This window comes from Ranitomeya variabilis, chromosome 3 (assembly GCF_051348905.1).
Source record: "Ranitomeya variabilis isolate aRanVar5 chromosome 3, aRanVar5.hap1, whole genome shotgun sequence".
NCBI classification, from domain to species: Eukaryota; Metazoa; Chordata; class Amphibia; order Anura; family Dendrobatidae; genus Ranitomeya; species Ranitomeya variabilis.
Genome location: NC_135234.1, coordinates 741,435,606 through 741,443,628, shown reverse-complemented (window position 1 = coordinate 741,443,628; position 8,023 = coordinate 741,435,606). Strand labels below are relative to the sequence as shown.

Below are 8,023 nucleotides of genomic sequence, written 5' to 3'. Positions count from 1 at the left end.
TGTACAGACTAGGCAGCCGCGGCCTTGATTAATGCAAGTGTATAGAGCGAGGTCAGATTCAGTCTAGTCGGAATGTGGCAAATCACAGACATGGAAGCACATGACCCCCTGCTCCGGAGGATCCGCAGAGCGCAGTGCGTGTTATGTGAGCGTTCATAAGTCTCCATCACATAAAGTGACTGCAAACTTCTAGCTTAAGACTGGACAACCCCTTTAATGGTGCTTTAAAGGGAACCTGTCACCTGATTCATGCTGCCTAAGTCACAGCCAGCATGAGTCACAGATGGCCGCACAATTGCAGCGAAGGTATATTATTCTCAGAAACGCTCCAGCTAGCCAGGGACCATAGCCGGAGACATGACTAGTCCAGCACTGCACCTGGCCGGCTCTTCCCAGCACCACAGCAGGTGATTATCAGGTGTCTCCTTATGTACAGGCGAGGGAGAGACCTGTCAATCACAGACGGCCGGTGCAGTGCTGGACTAGTCCTGTCTCCGGCGATGGGTCCCGGCTCGCTCTTCATACTACATAATGTACCTTGCTGCAATTCATGGCTCCGTGGCTCGGGCAGCAGGAATCAGGTGACAGGTTCCCTATAGAGATAAATACTAGTAATGATAATGGCAGCCAGCTCTCTACTTGTATGGTGCAGGGTGAGCTGCACTATGGATTATGTCACCATGTAATATGGCTCCAATGTTTTCTCCTCCCCTTCAGAACTCCCTCCTGACTCTGTCTGGTCCAGGACCACAGAGGGGACGTCAGTCACCACCTACATAGCTGAGAAGAGAACGTCAGCGTGTACAGGACCCCGCAGAGCCGGACATCTGTAGAGTGAGTATAATGGCGGAGGCTCTGGGCCTTCTTCTTACACTAATTAGATAAGTGGAGGAGGCCGGACCGCGGCTGTCGGCACCGACCACCGAGTTAGGCCAGGATTGCGCCTGACAACCTGCCGCATTTAACCACTATCAATCGGCTACTTGTTGGCTGGTCTGAAATAAAACCTGTGTGAGTTACTAGGTTTGTGGTGATCGGGTATACCATCACTGTACACACAGAACTGGGAAATAAAATGGTAAAATCTAATCTGCTCCTTATATTACAGGTGGAATATCGCTCTACTGCTGGAAGGTTCTCACAGTTTTACTTGTGGAGCGTTGAAAGCTCAAGTGTAAACTTTTGTTTTTGGATTAGAAATCTCATTTCCATCGGGAATTCACCAGATATTACTGTAAGTATTCTGAGGTTATAACAAACATTTCCTGCCAAAAAATAAAAGAATAAAATCTGACCGATCTATTGCTCATTTTAGGGTTGATAAACGACTACAGAGCTGAAATCTGGACAAGAAGATCCCTGTTGATTACTAAGATCCCAGCTGAATTCTGTAGCACTACTATTCCCATCACATTTCTTGGATCAACCAGAAGAGTAAAGTAGTTAGAGGGTAACGATACTTTTATGTGACATTTAATCATAGGTTGTAATGTGTGAATATGATGTGAAGAATGACGCTATTTCCGGCCATTATATGGCTTGTATGGTGTTTTGCATTGTTCTCCAGTTTTCACCCTACAGTCACTATCTCTAATTTGCATTTGTCTTTGAATCAGTGTCTCCCATACAAAAAGTATTTTAGATGTTTCCTCAGGTAGCACAGAGGCATGGAGGAAATTACATAGCAGTACTGAGCATTGTAGCTGTGAATCCAGCTCTGGAATAAGCTAATATACCTGCTAGAATCCTGCAGGACAATGTTTCTGTGCTTCCTCCTGGCTTTGCTCCTCCTCTCCCTCCAAACTTGTGAAATCACTATGCAAGACGGATTTGTGCCGTTGATTCAGAGTTAATGGGATCAGGAGATGGGGGAGGGGAAGAGCTGACTGATGAGAACAAAATGAAGCTCATTTCTCTGATAAGATATATTACGAAGTGTCTTATATTCACTTATACTATTGATTTACACAATTTGCTGAAGGTTCAGTTCCCATGTAAAGTGAATGTTTTCTTTATGTTTTGCTGTCTCAGGTTGTCCTCCGGCTTTATCCTCCCATCCTGCCGTACTACTTATCTGACTGTTACAAGGAACATATCTTGGATGTAAGTGTTTTATTTTACGCAAATGAGAAGAAAAACCCAAACCTCGCTATAAAATGTACATTGTCTTCTATTTCCGGACAATCTGTTACTTATACAATGTTTAGAATATATCTAATACATGCATGCCTGGATTTAAGAACACCGGGTGATTGTTATGGAATTTTTGTTTTTTTATGGGGGAAGTGGTAAAAGTGCCTATTCAGACTTTTTCTATGGGGCCTCATGATTTCTATGTACACCCCTGCACATGTCTACTTTACATCTGCATCATGTCATTATTTGACCTCTGCTTGCCATAACTACCATTGACTCCCCGCGATTGTGTCATGTGAAGGCCGATGGGGCGAGAGAGGGAGCCCGTTTCATGCACTCCAAATTGGACATACCGTTATGTTCAATGTTGGGAAGGAGTTAAAGGGTCAGCAGCAATCTGTGATATTCCCAACAGGAGCAGCTATGGTGACAATTGATAAGAGGCTGAATTTGCCGGATTATTAAACAAAGCAATGAGCTCAACATTTTGATGGATATTTCGTAGATTCACCAAAAAAATGATGAATTGCAGATCAGTAACTACTGAGGGGTCTGATCTCTTATTACAATATGCAGATTGTTCTTTCCGTATAATTAGGGCCAGTAAGTTTTGTGGTGTCGTCCCATAAGGGGGTAAGCATATTTCCAATATGGCGGTGGCTGCATCCTCCTCTGTTCTCCACAGATGTAGATAACAACACCAGGTACTCTGTATCTGAGCCCTGAAACATTTTATTGTTCCTTCTGCCATTACAGTAAGATTTACTGAAATGTGTGTCTAAAACAACATCTGTAATGTGAAATATCATTGTATTATTTATATTTATATTGTAGAAATAATAATTTACGTTTAATTATAATGCATATTAATTCCATTGATAATTTCATGACGTTTCCTCTAACATCATATTCCATTTTTCTCAGATTTCCTCTGATTATATGATGAAGCATTCCAACATGGCATCCAGCCGTCAGTATAAAGACCTGTTGGCCTCGCTGGACCTGCTCGCTGTCCCGCTCCTGAAGGACACTATTCCAGGCATTGTCACATCATATGAGCCTGAAGAAATGAAGACCATGACCAGCATGCTAATAAATCATCTGCATGATCTGGATGGACAGGATTTGGTGAACGCCCTCCTGTTCTTGTCAACCATAACATCTGCCAGAGCGGACGCTGACAACTTTCTGACTAATGAGCTCATTGATAAGACCTCTCAACACATGCTGAAAGCAGAAAGTGAGAAACATCAGGGAATAACTGGTGCAGCTATGACGCTCCTGGCCAATATTGCCGTGTATCGCCCTGAAGACGTCGTGAAGCGCTTGGAAATCAATGAGGAGCATCCACAGAACAGTGCAGTGAAAATATTGGATCTGATTTTCAACAAAACCATCAGAGAATGTTCTGCGCTGCACTTCTTTCTTCCCAAACTGACAGTGGATGACTTGATTGCCCTTACACAACACCAAGCTGGACCACCTGACGGCTTTGATTTTTATTATCATCTTCTGCATCCTAGCTATGGGTTCATAAACCATCAGGATGACGCTAATGTCCTCCGAGACACAGACACAACCCAGGCTGAGATGTATCATTACGTTACATGTGTCTTAACTGATGTGGAAAGGAGAAAGATCATCCATTACCTCCTTATAGCACTGAGATCTGCTGTCAGAAAGAGCAGACTCATCAGTATCTTGTTCTTCTCGGAGCTGTTACTCCATCCTGAGCTCCTGGAGAAGAAAATAGCAAAAGATTTAATCTTATTAATGGCTTCAAAGATGGACAGCTCGGACGAGCTTGAGGTCTGTCTTGCTGTAGAAGCTATGGGAAATGCCTGTAAAGGTGCACCAAGACAGGTGCATCAACTGAAAGACCTCATCTATGACTGCCTTTACAGTAAACTAATGGGTCATCGGAAGCTTAAAGTGGTCATCAAAAGCTTACAAGTTCTGTCAAAGTTTGTCACCCTGCTGAAAAGATCAAAACTTGGCAGTAAATTTGAGGACATTGTACTACGTTGTACTGACTACATGAACAGCTCAAACCCGCTGATCCGAACATACTCCACTTCACTATTTGCAGATCTCGCCAAGAGCTGCAACAGGGACAAGAGAGGATTCAGCCACCACGTTAGGACATTCCTACCTGAGTTACTGATAAAGTTACACAGCAAAGACCAGCAGGAGAAGGCATCCAGTATTGCAGCCTTGTTGCATTGTCTACCTTACATCGGATGTAAGAAAGTACAAGAGCTGTTATGTGCTGATGGCGAAAATTCCTACAAAATATATCAACACCTTGGGCAAAAAGAACCTGCCCTTCTGGTGGAGATGATGATCCACAGCACCGAAATACTGGATATGGTAGACGAGGTAGACGCTGTCCTGAAACACCTCACTATGATAAGAGACGCTTTACCCTATGAAGAACTCTATCCTCTAGCATTATCTGATGTATTTCTAGGGTTGAGGAAACTCAATTCTCAGACATTTAATCCAGTTGTGCTGGAGGCAAGTAACCGTGCCATTGACATCCTGGGCACCAAGTGGAAAAGCATCAAAACTGTGAAAGTAATGAAAGTTGGAACACGGAGTAACCTCATCTATGAAAAAGTGAAAAGAGTGGAAGTAATATTTTACGAGACTTCAGTGTGAAACATCTATCATTAGAAGTCTAAATACACCTAATACAACCTACAAAATCAAGTACTGGGACTGTTAACAGATTGGAAAAAACTACAGATTCCCCAAACCTATATTAGAACTTAAAATAAAAATTATTAAAAAAACTCTTATTTTGTTTTTATGGTGATTGTTAATAGCTATAAGTTTTCCACATTTCCAAATTGTACCCATACACTAGAGAGGAGAGAATAAATTCTAATGGAATTCTATTTGAATTTCACTAAGATCCACATTCACCAAAATGTGGATTTTTTGTAACTGCTTCCATGCGCATTCAGCAAAATGGCCAGGATGTTATTTTGCAGAACCATAAAGGGCCATCAAAATGTAAAAAACAAAATCCTTATATTCACCTTACCGCTTACCTCTCTGGCTCCTCCGCTCCTCGCTGTAACCTGTCAGGTTCTCGTCGCATCTTCAGGTCACTGACGCTCGCTTTGAATTTCCCGGGACTCTTCAGCTTGGGCACAGAAAGTCATGGCGCACCATGTGACCTCGTGACCCTTGGCACAAGCTGGCACATAACCTTCCCGGGAATTATCAGTCCAGGAAGTCCAGGCCCAACATGAGAGGCCCAAGGAATTCAATACGAGTGGTGGCAATCTGAAGATGCAATGAGGACTGGATGAGTGGCGGTGAGGAGGGAGGGGATGGAGAGGAGAGGTGAGTATAATTATTTTACCTTTTTTACATATTATGTTTATTATGCTCTGAAGTCTGGAGAGACCCCAGGGCATATTAAATTTGCTGAGAATAACTTCTTGAATCTAATTTCCTGGGAAAATCCGCACTAACAGGCTTATTCTAATATTGCCTGATCCACTCATGTCTACCAGATACACATATTTTGGTGATAGACATCTGTGGAGAATGACACAGCACTGTCTTGATTAATCTGCCTATGTATGTAAAAGCTTAAAATAGAAGGTCCAGGAACGAGGATATTGATGACCTATTAAATCAGGAGATCAATTTTAGATCAGTTAAGGGTCCGACAACAGACATCCCTAGATATCAGATGTTTGCAGGTCCCTGGTAGCAGAATTCATTCAGTGTCCTGAGCTGGAACAGCACAACTCCATACATTGTGTGGTGGCTGTTCACATGCTGAGGGTCCTAATGACTAGAGATGAGCGAATATTTCAATGTTCGGTTTGGATTACGACCGTCGAATTTGCAATATTCGCAGAACATAGCCAAACACCGTTCAGGTCAATGGGAGGTAAAAACAAACGCATGCACAACACCTTATAATGGCCCCAAATGCTGCCAAAACACATCAAATGAGGGGCAGACACCAGGAATGCGGCCTCAATTAACCCACAATACTAACTGTAGCATGGCACTGCAGCAATCAGCCAGGCATGAGGTATCGAGGTCTGGGACAACATTTACAGCTTTCAATTGAACGTCACGGTAAGACGAGGTGGGTGAGGGATCGGTGTAGGCCTCCTATGCTGGGAGCCCTGATACCACATGCAACACCTCTACCTGATTTCATGCTGAGCCACACTCAGGTGGCCCAAATGTCACTTTTGTAGACTACCATTGTCAGAAAAATGTAAGGATAGTAACTAGTGACGAGCGAGCACTAAAATGCTCGGGTGTTCATTGCTCGGGTAGAGCAGATTGGAATACTCGGGTACTCGGACAGAACAACGAGCCCAATGTAAGTCTATGGGAGACCCGAGTATTTTTACCGCGATCCCCCCAGGGGTCCTTTTAAGGTCTAAAAATGTCTGAAAATGATGGAACCACTGCTCAAATGACACAAGAACATCATGGGGATCGCCCCTGGAAGCATTCCTGACTCCTAGGTCACGGCTGTAAGCAAAGTTGTCAGTGTTTCACGCCATTTTTACAGGTGCACCGAAAACATACAAAAACGAAACCAAAATGGATTTTGCTGGGAAATATGTTAAGGAACATCCTTTCCAGGGTATTGACTTGTATATAAGGCAAAATAATTAACCCCAGATCAAATGTTCCTCCACCACTTGGGCTATGTTCACACGCAGTGTTTTTGATGCGTTTTTCAACTTTTACATTGCTTTCAAACAATACAAATGCATTCACTGGGAAATGTCATTGTAACATTTAACAACCCTCTAGCTGGCCATGTGGTGTGTGACACATAAGCAGACCCATCTTCATTCATTTATGAAGGAGGGACTCTTAAAGTCACAGAGACTATTTTTAGAGGGGCATCAGGCGGCATTAATCGTCTTAAAGGGTCATTAAACAGTGGGTCTCCTATGCTGTTATTGCCTATGCAGTGAGTGGCTGGGTTGCTAAAAATTAGGATTCACCCCAATACCCCTTTCATAAAACGTACAGGAGGGCTTCCTGAAAAAATGTTGCATTGAATGCAAGACCTGCCCTGCACCAAAGTTACATGCACGCCAATAAGCCTTTCAGCAGACGTACTTGAGGGGCTAATGACAAAATTGTTCCCATTAGAAGAAAGTGAGTCTCCCATACTGTTTGCTTATGCAATGGCCTGCCCCAAAGTTACATGCACCCCAAGTACCCTTTGAACCAAGGTACTGGATGGCCACAGGAAAACCCATTTCACATTATTTATTTGTTACTCCCATTCTGTTTAGCTGTGCAATCAAACAAAACAGTTCCAGCAACAGACATCCAAAATCAGGTTGTTGAGTGGACGTTAAAAACTTCATTCTATTACAATGCCTTTCAAAACATGCTGTAAAAATAGTGAATGATGGATTACTCGTTTCGAACAAAAGTGTTCTTACTCATAACCACATCTGTGATTAGTGAAAAAGCATAGCTAGATAGAAATGGAGGAAAAGGAAACGTGGTGAGCAATTAGTCATGCAAATGAGACAATTATGCTAATCAAAAAGAAAAAAAAAAGCATAATATCATAGATGCAAAAACATAAGTTCAATAATAATACATAATATCCGTTCTCTTATTCAGTCCAGAGGGAACTCTGGAATTAAACTTGAAAATGAATTGCTCTTCTTTAAAATGCAATACTTTGTCTCTATCACCACCTCGATCACTGATAAGAACTGCAACAAACAGGGGTGGAGGGCACCACAGAACAATAATACTGGGGATCGACCCAGGGCCCAAAAACAGAAACAATAGATAAACTGGAGAAAGAAGCTAGGGCCACAGAAAAGGTGATCACCACACAATACATACAGTAAATATTTAAATTTTA

General features: G+C 42.6%; 1 long non-coding RNA gene across 1 annotated transcript; it reads left to right on the top strand.

Annotated features, from left to right (window-relative positions):
* Positions 1 to 789: 789 nt before the first annotated feature.
* LOC143818583 (uncharacterized) lies at positions 790 to 2,173 on the top strand. Its single transcript, XR_013224624.1, has 2 exons — positions 790 to 834; positions 1,109 to 2,173. It is a non-coding gene; the product is annotated as an uncharacterized LOC143818583 (long non-coding RNA).
* Positions 2,174 to 8,023: the final 5,850 nt, after the last annotated feature.